The sequence below is a fragment of the Rhinolophus ferrumequinum genome, chromosome 11 (assembly GCF_004115265.2).
Source record: "Rhinolophus ferrumequinum isolate MPI-CBG mRhiFer1 chromosome 11, mRhiFer1_v1.p, whole genome shotgun sequence".
NCBI classification, from domain to species: Eukaryota; Metazoa; Chordata; class Mammalia; order Chiroptera; family Rhinolophidae; genus Rhinolophus; species Rhinolophus ferrumequinum.
This window is the reverse complement of record NC_046294.1, coordinates 59,994,158-60,010,238: the sequence shown is the minus strand read 5'-3', so window position 1 is coordinate 60,010,238 and position 16,081 is coordinate 59,994,158. Positions and strand designations below refer to the sequence as shown.

Here is a 16,081-nt window from a genome sequence, read left to right as displayed (position 1 = left end):
TCTCCGAAAATAAGACCTAACCGGACCATCAGCTCTAATGCATCTTTTGGAGCAAAGTAGATTAATTTTTGCTCCAAAAGATGCCTTAGAGCTGATTGTTGCTCCAAAAGACGCATTAGAGTTGATGGTCCAGCTAGGACTTATTTTCGGGGAAACAGGGTATGAGGCAGGCATTGTGCTCAGCACTGGAGACACTGTAGGTACCCTGAGAAGCTAGCATACGAATAATTGCAAGGGAAATAGACTAGTCAAAACAAATAATTATGCTATCACAAGGGTTTTCCAATGTATGATCAGATGATTCTCCATAGGATGGGTTCTTCCTTAAAATGCAAATTCCTAGGCCTCACTCTAGATATATTGAGTCAGAAGCAATGGGGTTGGAGCCCAGGAATCCGTATTTTAAACAAGCAATACTATGAGTGCAATGTTGGAGAACCACTGTTCCACCTCATGAGAAGTGTCACGTTTGAGGCCATGCTGTGACTCCCTGCATAAAGGAGTTGGAGAAGGATTCTTCAAAGGGGCAATATTTGAGTTGAGTCCCAAATGCGTTTGCCAGAAAGAGAATGAGGATTGGAGGACTCCAGGCAGAGGGAAAAGCAAAAGCCCAGAAGCATGAAAATCATGGCAGCCTCTGAGGCCAAAAAGAATACACCCATCTAATTGAAACATTGAACATTTGTAGAAACAATGGCAGGCTATGAGACTGGAGCTGACTGGAACGGGCCAAGAATGCAAGACTTAAAACTCTAAAAGGCTCAAGGGGTCTTTCTCTGACTTGCATTTTCTTTTAATATTATATTATAGGGGAGGAAAAATCCTTTTCCCTCTCCCCTTCTAGGTCCTTGGCTGATACCTCCTCTGTAATTAAAGACAGATTCACAGGAGAAAAACATGTATACCTCTGCACAGTCTATGAGGTGATCCCCTGATAAGTCCAGGGCCAACTGGCACCTTACACGATCTTTACAACATTGTTCATTATATTCCCCACTCTGTATTTCATATCCCCATGACTATATTGTGTCTACAAATTTGCTCTTTCTAGTCACGGGAGGCGGAGTACAACATAAGGAAGATAGTTAGTGGTATCGTAACAGTTATACAAGATGTCAGAGGGGTGGCAGCTTGGGGGTTGGGGATTATCACTTTGTGAGGGGTGTAAATGTCTAACTATTATGTTGCTTTGTACACGTGAAACCAATAAAAAAATAATAAGTAACATGCATACCTCTTTATACATGGGAGATACCCAGGAAAACGGAGTCACTGTCCAAAATGGTCTAAACCACCACCTCAATAACATCTCCAGCAAATGACAAAACAAAGATTGGTTGGGGGGCAGCAGTTTGAGGTGGTGATCAGGCAAAGCTCAGTAAACGGGTAGTGGTTTTGCAGATTTAAGTTCCTGCCTTCTCCATTGATAAGTTTCTAGAAATTTAGTCATCCTTCTCTTCCTGGTACAGAAAAACATCCTAACAGATAGAGATTTCCCTTATAAAGGTGAATGTCTCTTATGGAAGGGTAACTTCTACTCAGCTTTCAGAGTTTCTCCTATGTCTGCTGTTTCTTAAAAAATAATCAGCCTAAAATAATCCTTATGCCAAAGAGGCACATTTTGGGGAGGCAAATTCTGCTCCCCTTCAACATCATTTCTCCAAAATTCACTTTTCCTGCCATTGCCCTGGCACAAAAGTGCTCATTCCACACTACTATTGAAACAATATAGGCACAGATGGCCTGAGCTGGTAACATCTAATGCCACGGACAGGAAGGAGAATTGAATGCTTCCCAAGATCTGTCAGCTCCAGGCAAAAGGAATCATTCCTTAACCTTCTCTTGAACACCTGAGCAGACTGGGATTGCTTTGTCCAGAGTCATTGCTCGGGTGCCAGCCAAGTCCAAGAGCTGCTCTGTGTCACTGCCATTATCCACGTACTTCTCTCCCCAGCCCAGGAACACCAACTGAACTTGAGCCAAACTCCCCGACTCCCCGCCCACATCCCGCCCAGGACCTGACATTTCCACTTCTAAAGACTTCCAAAAAGCCCCCTGCAGTTAGATTACTGGAAAAATCCCACACCCAGAAATGTTTTTGTTTTTTTTGTTTTCTTTTAATGTCAATAGGAACGATATGCTTTTAAAATTGTCACCCCAAAGTGTGACTGATAGGAAATCATTACTTGTTATTTATGGCTCCACAGGAAATGTCATTCAGTCCAACTTAACTAAGCCTTGTTTCCCATATTTGCTCCCCCAGGAACTGGGGCCTATAGGCTGCCCATTCCTGAAACAGCAGAGAGCCTGAGTATCTTGCAGTATTTTGCATAGAGCAATTCCTCCATCCTAACAGATCAAATTCCCAGGTCTCTTTATTCTAGTCACAAAAAAGATACCCCTCCTGGAGCTGCATGTCAAACCGTGTTTAGGTACCAGTTAGAACAAAGAGTAAGGGCTTAATCTCCTGCTTTTCCTTGGTCACATGTCCTCTATGTACAGCCTCTACCCAGCATCACCACAGAAACCCCACTCTCATAAGAGAGTCAAGTAATTTTCTGGGGTCCCAACATTTTCTCTCTCTCACTTCCAGCTTATAGGATTTTTTTAGGAGTCTGCTTTTAGGGCCAACAGAGATAGTTTTGCACAGACTGCCAAGAGATATACACATTTGAGAGCAAGACTGAGCCTGCCAGAGCTCACATGAAGGGCAAGAGCTTTGGAATCCGAATGACCAGTATGTAAATTCTAACTCTGTCAGATACTATCTGTGTCACCTTGATCAATACATTTTCCTTATGAAACCTCAACTTTCTCATTTGTAATGTGGAAACGACGTCAACATCTGTCCAGTATTAGTGCAAAAAGTAAATACAGTAATTTGGGCAGACACTATAGACTGTCATGCTCCTTTTTTTTTTATTGCTGGGCACTTTCCGTGTTAGAGGCTAGAACTTAACACTGACTTGCCCAGTCTCCCTTTCAGCGAAGGGTGGCCAGGTAACAGTTCTGGAGAGTGGGCTATAAGCAGAAATCTGATGGATATTCTGGAAATGTTTCTGCTTTACTAAGAAAAGGGATAGATGAAGCTGACTCTTTCCCCTTTCCTTCTTCCTGCCTTGAACAAAAATAAGACGTCTGGAGCTGCAGGAGCCATTTTGTGACCACGAGAATCTCATAGGCCTCAGCCCTGACATCATCAAGACATCGAACCAATGCTGAAGCCATCGAATCCCAGATTTCTCATGATGTGGAAAAAAAAAAAAAAGTGAGTCATGTCCTACAAACCTGGTTGCCACATTGGGCAATGGGCAGGAAAATATGGCTCCTCAAGGAAGCCGTTAGAAAGGAGGAAAACAGAGTTTTCATAATCAGTAACAAAACACAAAGCTCTGCAGAAGAGACATCAGGGCTTGACTTTGGTTGTGGTAGTCATGAAAATGAAAGAGCTATCGAGCCAAGGTGACCCAGGGGCTTCCAGTGAGGTGGCAAGAAGAGGCTCCTAAGGAATGCAGGATAAAAAGAGAAGAAGCACAACGCAGGTGGGGGCCCAGAAGCTCCACAAGGTCCCAAAGAAAGGAGGAAACAACTGACAAACCTTTGGAAGAATTCATCTCCCGCGACAACCCCTCAGCACAGAAAGGGTGGTGGATTACCAGGTGGTTAACCAGATGAACAATGAAAGATGACAAGATGGACTACATTGTCCTTCCTGTAGAATTCCTGGGGTGTGTCAGCAGCTGCCGTACAGCCCTGATTGTGCTCTTTTGGGTAAATTGTGACACCTGCTGGTTTACAGTGGAGAAAACCCAGATGTCAAGATTTTGGAAAAAGTTGCCTGTTGTTAGTGGTGCAAATGTCTCCCTAATGGACTAGGTTCTTTGCTAGTGAGATGTCATATGTCTTTGAGGTTCCATGGCCACATGCAGATTCAGCTTCTTGTAACCACAGTGGTTTCTGGAATCCTAGAGGAACAATGGAAGTAACCAGAAGGTGAGCCACTGTTATACAAAGGTGTCACAGAGTTGGACTGAACACAGAGACCTGATTTTAGGTTCTACCTCTTGGTGGCCTGGGGATATGAAGTAAATCACTTCTTCTGTTTTGTTGTTGACCTTTTCAAAGTAATTCATTACCTTTATTCTACCTACTTTACAGTTGTACATGTACAGAATCAAATGAGATATGCTTTTTGAAGCCACAAATGTATTTTTGTAATTTTCAAGCATTGTTTGAGCATCTCTCATGTGCTAACTACCATAGTACTGGAGATGCACACAACACATACATATAGACACGCACAGTACTGTGCCTCTGTATGCACACACAGCACATCATACTGGTGATACAAAAATGAGTGAACCACAGTTCTAGTCTAGGAGGAGGGACATACATGTAAACCAAAGAATGTGTTCTCTTTGCCTGAAACTCTTGTCCCTCAGCTTGTCTTTCAACTCTCAGCTCATACGTCACCTCCTCTGGGAAGCCTTGCATCCATATTCACTCCAATCAAGCCAGGTCCCTTGTCACATTCTCAGAGTACGACTTATCATTCCTTAGGAGCATAGGGCCTGGAGTCAGGTGGCTGCAGGTTCAAATCCTAGCATCCCCCCTAACTACTGTGTTTCCCTGAAAATAAGACCTAGCCGGACAATCAGCTCTAATGTGTCTTTTGGAGCAAAAATTAATACAAGACCAGGTCTTATTTTACTATAATATAAGACCAGGTCTAATATAATATTATAATATAATATAATATAATATAATATAATATAATACCAGGTCTTATATCAATTTTTGCTCCAAAAGACACATTAGAGCTGATGGTCCAGATAGGTCTTAGTTTTGGGGAAACATGGTAGCTATGGGATCTTGAGCTAGTTAACCAACATTTTCAAGTCTTGGCATCCTCTTCTGTAAGTGTAGATAATAACACCACTTCTTAGGATTTTAAAAGCACCAAGTAAAAGGCACATGGTGCTAATGAATATTAGCTAATGAATATTAGCTGCTTCTGTTATTGGTGTTCATGTTTGACAATAGCAAAGAGCCATTATAATGGGACAGTGAAGATGCAGGAAAGATAAGGAATTAGTAACAGAACAAAGTTCCTGAGGAGGCAGAAAGAGATGGAACAGAGCACCAAAGGAGAAGGGACCACCCTCTTCACTTCTACTGACAGAGTCAGAGGAAAGCAACAAGAGGGTTCCGCTTTGGATGTGTTTGTCTTAAGGAAGCAGGGTACGGAAAGGTGAGAGTGCCTCTAGATTTTTCTGCGAAGTATAGAACAAGGTTATCTGCTGACAATGAAGATGTGAGAGGGTGAGACGCGCATAGGGTTGGTGACAGAAGAGCGAGTGGAAGGTCTGCTGGTGCTCCTGTGGAGAGTACACGGCTAAGGAGTGGTTCTGGGCAGGTGGGTAGAGTCTTAGATCCCAGAGCACTGACGTGAATTTTCTTGGTGCTCTCAACAGCCTGCGGAGGAGTGGAGATGACCCTGGGTTGGACAGCTCCATGGTTGAGACTTTCGTAAGAGACTGTGACAGAAAGCTAATGGGACAAGGACATTGACAGTGGTGAAATGATAATTGGAAGGTAGAGGTTGTGAAGCTAGGAGAGAAAGAAAATGAAGGATTCAAAGGAACTGAGTTGTCAACAAGTAGGCACATTGAAGAGAGTGACATATAAGAGGAAAGGAGCTGGGGGCCAAAGGAGTCAAAAAAGGGTGTACTAGATTGAAGAGGACCACAAATTCTTGGCTAGTTCTCCCACTGAGAGGGGGGGTCTAATTTCCCTCCACTTGACTCTGGGCGGGGCATAGTAATGACCTTGACCAGTAGAAGGTAGTAGAAGTGACGATCGGGGCTTCCCAGGCTGGGTCACAAGAAACCGGCTCAGAGAGAAGGGAAGAGGAGAAATACCAGCGTGTGTAAACTCCACAAAAGAATGGTTTTATTGTCAAGTACCATAGAAAAAATCTGTTTTTATATGAACATACGTATTAGGTACCAATCTAACTGTTCATGCAAGCTAGTCCCAAGAAACATACCCAGTAACTGTGTCAATTTAGAATGCACGATGTTGCCCTAGGTGATCACTTCATCAATGTGAAATGATACATTTCATTTCTCGAACATCGGGTTTTTGTATATAGCTGTCCTATCACTCAATTGATTCTACCACCTCCACCTCAACAACCATGTATTGCCACATATGCTCCCGTTTCTTTCTCTTGTGATGGAAAGCATTCAACAACTTTCTATGCAGCACCTGCCATGTGCCAGGCTCTGTTAGGTGCTGGACTTAGATTTGTGTTAGTCAAGCAGTGTCCATCTTTGAGATTGTAATGCAGATATTGATCAAGCACTTAAGATAGGCTAGGCCTGGCTCTGTACTACGCACTATACAAGGCATAGTACATGCCCATTTAAACAACAATAGGTCCTGTTTCAGGTGGGACTCAATCAGAAAAATGGAACCTCTGCAAAGGGCTTTGTACAGGAATTTAACCTCACACAATCGTGGCAGCTGGTTGTCTTCATGTCTGAAGACATGGGGTGGGACATCCTTAGGGGAGGCGGTCAGGAAGGGAAGACGGGTGTAAAGTGGGGGAGAGCAAGAATGAGCTGGAACCCATGAGGATGGACTGAAATCGCGTCAGGATTTTGTTTCTGATCTTGGTGGTGAGTCTCCTACAGTAGGCAGGACCTTGTCCTAGAGTTAAACAGACACTCCTGGCCCAGGGGTCAGAGAAGCCAGAGGAGGATCTTTAAGAGGGTAGAGCTGGTACACGCCCCGTCACTACCTCCCGCCAACCAGGTGAGCCAGCAGATAAGCGACAATTTGTGTGAACTACAAAACTCTGCAGCTTTACTCGCAATTTTGCAAATCTCCCACTGGAATCTCTGTCAAGGCCCACTCTAACCAGAAACATACAGGATAGGGAATTCTGGGAAGTGTCGTTCAGTCACCACAGATACTATTCAAACAACAGTAGTGAGTAGGCACTATCATCATCCCAAACTTAACAAAGGCAGAAACTGAGACTCTGTTCTCGGAAAATTATCCTCGGAGCAGTCAGTCCCGGACCTACTTGATGCCAAAACCTGTGCTTTGAGCCATCACACACAGCATTCTTCGCTTCTGCTTCAGGAAAGTTTAAAAAGGTAGACAGACAATAAAACACCTCAATCTCTTTAGCCACCAGTTTTGTCACACGTGGGCACAGGACCTGGGACCTATGAGCTTTTCAGGTGCCTGACAAAAAAGGTGTGGTACATATGAACAATGGAATATTATTCGGCCATAAGAAATGATGAAATACTGCCATTTGTATCAACAAGGATGGATCTTGAGACTATCATGCTAAGTGAAATGAGTCAGACAGAAAAAGTAGAGCCATATGATTTCACTCATATGTGGGATGTACAACTGAAAGCAACAAATGAACAAGTCAAACAAAACCTCATAGACACCAACAACAGTTTTGTGATTTCAAGAGGGTAAGCGGGGGAGGTAGAAGGGAGGTAGAAGAGGGAAAATTGTGTCAAATATATGGTGACGGAAGGAGATTTTTCTTTGGGTGGTGAACACACAATGCAATACATAGGTGATTTATTATAGAATTGTACACTGGAAACCTATATAATTTCATTAACCAATGTCACCCCAATACATTTTATAAAAAGAAAATGTATTGGCTGCAAGATATAAAAAATAAAACCAAAAATTCAACCTTATACACTCTAAATTGTATGTCAACATATCTTAGAGTTACCTACAACGTATTACATGAAATTTTAAATAAATTTTATATCATGCAAGATTTAGAGGGATTAATGTGTTTGATATAATGTGAGGGCTCCAAAATTAAGAGTGTCAGGGCCTACCAAATTCTTCTGGACAGAGGAAAATTTGGAAACTGGCGGGGGCAGGGAGCTGATGTTGTTCAAACCTATTTTGGAGACCACATTTGAAACAGACACTGCAGTCCTTTCTTCTTCAGCAATTTGGAATCGCAGACATGGAGAGAAAAGGAAAAATACTACCTTAGAGTCACCAGGGTTAGTGTAAAAATGAAGCAAAAACCGGCAGCCGTGGTCTTGGCACACTGCCCACCTTGCTGATGTGTTGGGAGCATTTTAAACATATCACTGCAGGTGGTTGAATGAGAACAGAAACCAGAAACATACTGATTAAATTTAGCAGCAAAGTGAATTGCGCTCACCAAGACATTTGCCTCTCTGCCTGTTCCCTTCTTCCTCTCAGCTCAGGCTGCAGCATGCCTAATAACAGAAGGCAGCCTTCTAGAGAATTCAATTAGCCAGAGAGAGCCTTGTGTGGGTTAATGGATAAGAGAAATGGAAAGAGACATAACTTCTTCACAGAAATAGCCACAAGCCACGTAGGGGGATTCAGCACTCTGCCAGATAAAGCTTATGCTTCTCTGGGGGGCCAGATATTCCCACAGGTGTAACAGCTCTCCATCCCAGGTTACGAGAAGAAGGGAACAGTTAGCTCTGAGACAGAACCAGACACTTCTGTTTGGGTTCCTGCTTCTGCAGAACTTCAGCTCCAAGAGAATACATAAGCTCTAGTGTCCTGATCTTTGTGGACATTTGCTCTAAATACTTGAAATACTCTTACACAGTGGTAACAGAGAGCTGTCATGGATTGAGCATTTACCGTATGTCAGGTATTGTGCTACACCAATCTGTCTTCTGCCTGTACAACGCTTGCTCTTAACCACAATGATAAAGTGACCCACACAACCTAGGACTGTCACCCCACTATTACTACCCCCTATTCAGTGCTCATCACTTCTGCAAGATGAGAGCACTCAATTGAGTTTAAACTCCTGCTTCAGGGAGGAAGTCGGTACCTCCTCTCCTCCCTTCCAGATACCCACATTCTAAGACATAATGATATATGCCGACTTAACCTGCCTCTGGGGTGTGACTAAACCATTGCCCTTACCTTGTCTAAAATGGCTGATGTCTTTCTTCTAAGACCTGAAACAGGGCTTATTTGTTAAATCTCAAACTGAATTTAATTGAAACATATTGAGAGATAGTATTGGTTAAGAGTGTGGTCTTTGGAGCTGTATGGCCTGCGTTTGAATTCCTGCCTTGTTATTTATAGTGTCGTGTGTATGGTTAGCAGTTGCTTAAAATCTTTGTTACCCTCGATGTTTTTATCTTTAAAATAGAAAAATAGTGTCTACCCCACATAGGATGTTGTGAGGAATAATGTATGTAAAATGCTTAGTGCAATATGTGCTGCATAGTCCACACTCAACTATTAGCCATTTCTGTTATGACAGAGTGCTAATACATGTGCTAGGCAATGAATACAACTTTATCCCCGACTTTTAGTAGCTCACAGCTCAATGGAGAAAGCAGATATTAAAATACATAATCCTAACACAATAGCGTGAGTACTAGAAGTCCAGATAGCCAGTGGTCACAATCTTCTTTCTTTCCCCAAAGTCCTAAGGAATAAGATCAATTTCCACAGAAGCAGTGGCTCACTGCAGAACTGGCATGGGAGATGCTTACCAGGATGGACAAAATGGGAGGTCCCCCTTCGTCCCATTTCCCACTTTCCAAGCAACCAAAACTACCCACGTAATTCTGATGACATGATACACATTACAGCCCATTGCTTCTTTCAACAAAGGTTTGTTAAACACTAATGTGCAAGGTCCTGTTTTAGGCAGTGTGCAGTGCTTGCAACCTAGCCAGGAAGACAACACTGAACAAAAAATTGCAAGTGAAGTGTGCTGAGCATCAGTAAGAGATATTGGTGCCGAGAAGTGAAAACTTCCTGAAGGACATGAGACCAAGGTGGAGTAGGAGTTAGTTCAGAGACCTCACTCAAAATGATAATTCATACTCTCCTTAAAATGCGGACGTATAAAGAGATGCAGGATCCCTGAAGACATAGATTGAGGATAGAATTCTAGCTCATTTTTAATAATTTGAAAAGCTATCTTATGAATAAAACTAACAGTTAAAATCCTAAAGGATGCTATAATTTCATCGTATTTAATATGGAAAAGAGTAGATAGTTATAGTAAGTAAGAGTACAGTTATTAATGTACTAACATAGTTAAGAGTAATTTGAAGCATCAGTAATATAAAACATACATGTAGGCAGATCTACACACTATACCTCCAATCCCTTCCTCTCTGCCCCTAGAATTTCTCTTATGGGTGGCAATGGACACTCTTATCTCATCAATTATCAAACTAAAGGCCATATTTGCTCTTGATATAATGAACAAGCAAGCTAATTAAATCAAGCTTCTACCTTGCTTTTCCTCCTAGACCTAACCTGCCTGTCCTGGGCAGCTGCTGCCACTTAGATTCCAGTCGTGTCTTTCTGGTTGTCTGTACTGTCTCTTTAAGAAGTTCCATCTGGGTTGTCACATCCTCCCTCAGAGTCTGGGAGATTAATGGACCCATCACAGCATAGGTCAGAGGCAGCCTGGTGAGGAGGCTCTTCACGGTCCCTGAATTACTTTTAAAGGGAGTAAAAAAGAATTTAAACAGAAACGTCTACAAATTTGAATGAGACCAAAGTGGGAGCTGAATCTACAAAGGAACAATCTTAACACTGCGCATCGAGGAGTATCCTTGATACTGTGAGGACAAGGTAACAAGGCACCCAGGAAAATGACGGCACCTCCGCATCAGCAAAGACTGGCATTTAGGAAGATCAAGGCCATGAGCAGGTATCAGAGCCACGTGTCAACAGAGCCCTCGAGACAGTAAGGGTTTCAGAATTGGGCAGACCTGAATTTGAAATCTACCTTTACTACTTAATAGTTGTGTATCCTTGTACAGGTAACCTCTCTGGGCCTGGTTTTTACATCTAAAAAGAAGAAGAATATCTAACTTATAGGGTGCTAAGCACTTCATGTGCATTATATTTGTCTTCACAATAACCTTGTTATAACACTATTATTAATTCCATTGCACAGCAAGAAGAGTGAGGCTCAAAGAGGTTAAGTGACTTGCCTAATAATTCACAGAAATAGACTTGAACACAGGTCCAGCCAAATGCCAGGCTCTTAACCACTAGGCTACACTGAGTAGAAGAGCACAGGAAAACAGTGATTAATTTTGTCCAGGAGAAATCTTCAAGGATAAGTTCGAATTTGCCCAGCAAGGAATATGGGACAGGGCACTTGTGGCAGAGGAAAGATGTGTGCCAAGATGATAAGCGTGACAAATGCTGTAGTTCAAGTTTTCAAGTTAAAGTCCAATGAATCCTACTGACAAACCACTGGAGGGGACAGTTTGAATGAGTGAAAGGTCTCAACCATATTCATTTATAAACAAAATTATATGCAGTTGTATTACATTTAGTATTCTTACAAACACAAAATTCTCTCTCTCTCTCTCTCTCTCTCTCTCTCTCTCTCTCTCTCTCTCTCTCTCTCTCTCTCACACACACACACACACACACACACACACACGCACGCACAAAGTGTTGAGAGAACTACCTGTTGAGTTTTAATGCAATCTATTTTTGACCCTATTGACAATAGTGGACAGACCCCAACCTTTCCGGAAGCTCTTATTGGGATTACACACCCTTTCTTTCTTTGAATTCTTTGAATCACCTTTCCCAGCCTAATTATTCAAAGGTTACTACATCTGTTAATCTGTTAATGAAGACCTACATAAGATATCACCCATTTCAGATAATATAAATGAAGTTTAATTTTCACTAAATGAGTTTTTAAATCAAAGGTGACAATGATTGCCTTTGAAAACAATTAGAGTAAAGGTTTAAATAACCCTAGGAAGTAAAATGTCCTCTTTCCTGTGAAAAACGAATTTTCTATACCCCAGTTAAGTAGCACCACCTTTCACCCGAGTAGTCAAGTGGGAAACTGAGGCCATGTCGTACATTCCTGACTCCTCATTCTCTCTCCCTTTCCCTTCGTGCAATCCCCATGCTTTCTGAATTCTGCCTCCTTCATATTTTTGCCCTCACCCTTCCTCACCATTCCCTCTGTCGCTCTCTCAATTCAGGATTCAGAGCTTCCTTCCGCCCTACCTTTTGTCTTGCTGCCCTCCTAGCCGTCCTCTGGAGTGAGCTTTTTCATACCCAATGCTATCAAGTATCCCATATCGCTGGCAAGCGTGACTCATCCACCCAAGGCTAACCAGAGTCCTTCCCTAGAACTGTGACATATATGCTGAAAAATTAAATTCCTTCCCGTGTCCTCTGCCCTGTGGGGAAGACTGTGTGCAATAGGCGAGACTAAGGTCAACATTCCAAAAAAAGGAGAGACAAGCAGCTACACAATGGAGAGAACTGGCAACGTCAAATCCTTGGTTCTCACCCTAATCTGATTCTTTACAGACATCTGATATTTTTATAAACTACAGAACATGGTAAATTACTTTTCTGCTTAAAAACAAACAAACAAAAAAACCAACAAGGCTAACCGTGTCCATCCCTGGATCTTCACTAAACCCCCATTACTTTGGGGGGGACGTTCAAGTTTGTAAACCTGGCAAACAGCCCTTTACAGCATGACTTCTGTCTCCCATCTCCAGTTTTATCTCACCATGCCCCCTTTCCACACTCCAAGCTCAAAGCTGCCTTCACACTGGGCCGTGTTTTGTTGTTGTTGCAGTTGCTCCTGCAGAGACTGCATCATTGCTGATGCATGCCTTCACTTTGGCGCTACACCCCTGAGCTGCACACAGCCATCTTTTTCTGCTGAGCTCAATTGTATCAGTCCTTAAAAAAGCTCCTACCTGACCAAAGCCCCTTCTCTATACACCCTTAGCCTCTAAACACACTCTACTGCAGCAAAATAAACACACTGCTTTGTAAATCTCTTTATTTTGCCTTCTCATGTTCAATAAAAGCAGGGAAGGACTGTTTCTTCTCCATAACTAACAGTGTTGGCTCATAAACTGGCTTTCATACACGGAGGGCAAGGAGAGACTGAAGAAAAAGGCAAATTACACCAGACTGGTAGGTGGCAGTTTTAATAAGCAAGGAAACCTACCTAGGAGGCTTTTCCTTCGCAACTGCAAGGTGAAATCTCCACACGTCTCCGCCAGAATCTCAAACGTTCATCGAGGCCGTAACTGGATTCAGTCTCATACACTGTCCAGATCATCTCAACAACACCTTACTCACTCAAGGATATCCATACATAGTACTGGTTTCCCTAATCTCCTAATGGTGACAGCCTTCTTTTTCTCCTCACTTTCCCAGGGATTCCATCTCTTAGTGTCCCAACAGGGCTCTGTCACGAGCTCTCGGACTTGAACCTACAGCAGTTTTTGCCCTCCCAGCTTTGCAAAATAGCACTTTAAGGTCTCCAATTTATTATCCTGTTCTCCCCGCTCACTAGCAAGGCCTGAAGCCAGCAGAACAGTGGACACCCACACGTCCTTCTCTAACCTCAGCTCTTCTTTCAACTTTCTAACTCAAGCTTTTGCCTCTAGTTGGGCATCGGTGGCCCCGCCAAAATGCCCACAGAAGAGGCCAGCCTAGTGTGGCAGCCATGGCTTCCATTCTTTGCCATGGTGCTCCATGCACATTTTCTCAAAGAAGTGCAATACACCTGCTGGCACTTTCAGGGCATTGCCACCCTCAGGCACTGGTCCACAGGCCTCTAACGTACGGGCCACTCCTCTTCACACAGAAGTCAATGGCCAGCCCAGGATTTCCCCCAAGAATGCCTCTTTCCCAAGGCCCATTTCTCTGGTCTCCTGGAACAAATGGCTCAACCATTATTGGTTCATAAACTGGTCCCAGGACACTGAGAACAAGGATAGTCTTAAGAGTAACTGGCCACCCCAGATCAGTAGGTGGCAGATTTAATAAGCAGGGAACTTACCTGGAAGGCTTGTCCTGGTGGCTGAGAGACAAACAACTCTCCACACCACCGGCCAGCACCTTAAGAGTTTATATAGAGGCCTTAACTGGGTTCAGTCATGTGTTCACTCCAGATGGTCCCCATAACACATTATTTTTTCTCAAGGCTGTACCCTTAAAAAGGCTCCAGCTGTGGGAATGGTGGGTGAAATGTATAGTATTTCAAAACCGGGGGTTGGGGTGCAGAGGTCGTGAGGAACCTCCAATTACCTGGGTTCAGCTGCTGAGTCAACCAGCAGTCATGTCCTCTGGATGACCTCTTCCAACACATAGTCCCTGGAACACAGCAGGTAATCAGAAATGTTTGCTGAATGAATAAATGAACGAATACACTGAGATACTTCAATTTGGACATCTTGGAAATTATATTGTACCCGTTTGCTTTAGAAAATCTCCTAACTTGTCCTCCCCCCACCCATTTCACTAAAGACTGTAATATATACATATTCAAATCATAGGTTAAATTTTCTTGTGATTGAGCTGATTCTTTAAAGAGTTTAATATTAGCTTTTAATTATAGCCTGCCGTTCAACTAGTATTTTAATGAATATTAGGGAAGAAAACTTCTGCATACCAACAGAGGTAATTCAATTCAATAATTCTTTTCAATTAAGCATTTTTGTGCTCTAATAGTCAAACAGCTATGGGAGATGTCATTTCCACAAGCTTGTCAACTAGAGAATGCTGAGCAGTTACTTGAGTACCTTTTAAGGGTTTCCTGTTTCAAGAGGGGTTTTTAAGTGATTTCCAAAGGCAAGCTAGTTCCCTGATACCTTCTGAAGAGTTCTCTGCATTCTTTCATTCCCCTTTTCAAAAGCAGGAGTCTTGGGGGCTGAGGGCTTTTTTCATGCTATTTCTCCTCACCTCTCGTACAGCATACATTCACTCCAATTGAAATGGTGTCCTCCCTTGAAAGCTCATTCCAGAAATCACCTCCTCCATAAAGCCTGCCCAGACTTACCCAGTATTTGTCTGGACCTATCAGAACATCCTCACTGTGATGCTTTAAAGCATGACTTTGGGAGTAATTTAACCTAATTCATGGACCTCAGTGAAATGAATGGATTCTCCTCATTCATCTCCCTGAACCGTAAAAGAGCGAGCCCTGGATGTGAAGCTAGAGAAACTGTGGAAGAATCCTATTCTGCTGAATAGTTGTGCAAATTACAGTAGCTCTCGCGGCCTCTGCACCTGTCAAATGCAGACAATATTGCCTAATTTACAGGTGGTAGAGACGATTCGGTGGTCTAACATAGATGAAAGCGCATCACCTCATGGCTGGCATGGGGTTCAATCACCGTTCAGACCACTTTTTCCAGCAATGACATGTGGGAATAAAAAAGGCCATCTGATAGTCCCACGAAAGAGGATATCTGGTAGACACACTCAGTTCCCCTTAGACCGGATTCCTCACCCCAGGGGTTCTCAATCAGACTGTGCATCCAAATCAATGAACAAAGGATTTTCAAAACACAAATTCTGGGCCCGACTGAGTCGGAGCTGTGAAACGCAGACATATATTGGTCACTCACCCTTTCCATTAGTGCTGATAAGTAGCCAGTACTGAGAATGTCCAAACACCTGAAAGCAGAAGCGCCTCTTCAGCTGAACAGATAACCAGACAGGAGGAGGTTCCACCACCACAGTTTCCTGGCCCACAGTAATGGAGAAGTGAACAATTACGAGAGTAATTGGCTGTAAAAGGGGAAACTCCCCAAACTGCAGGCAGCTGGCAAATCAGCTCATCCAGGTGCACGGAATAAAGGAGGACCGCTCTTGCCTTTCTGACTGACAGCAATCACCTCAGCAGGGGTGTGACCAAAAAGACAAGTGTGTTTGGTGCACACACCCAAAAGCAGAGCCGCAGCATCTGCTTAGAAAAGGAGCAAGTGAGGTATCGCTGTAAGGCTCGCAGGGCCTCGCTTGCTTCCACGTCCAGAGCCCCACTGTGTGCCAAGCCACTGACACCTACCATTTCTTTGAATCTTTACAATAGCCCCATTAAGCAAGCACTGTTATTCCCATTTTACAGAGGAGGAAATTGAGGTACAGAAAGCTTAAATGACTTTGCTAGTATGTAGCAAGGCTGGACTCAGAGATCTGCCTGACTCCGAAATGTGTCCTTAAGAGTTTGGGGACTGTATGTCGTTATTTCATTCTATGAGCC

At 43.1% G+C, this 16,081-nt stretch overlaps 1 long non-coding RNA gene across 1 annotated transcript in view; it reads right to left on the bottom strand.

Annotated features, from left to right (window-relative positions):
- LOC117030350 (uncharacterized) overlaps window positions 1-15,568 on the bottom strand; it is a 121,905-nt gene extending 106,337 nt beyond the window's left edge. The window contains exons 1-2 of the long non-coding RNA XR_004424370.1: window positions 15,447-15,568; window positions 14,125-14,190 (exon numbers count right to left, since the gene is read on the bottom strand). This is a non-coding gene — a long non-coding RNA (uncharacterized LOC117030350). The remainder of the gene's footprint in view (window positions 1-14,124; window positions 14,191-15,446) is intronic.
- Between the last annotated feature and the right edge of the window lie 513 nt (window positions 15,569-16,081).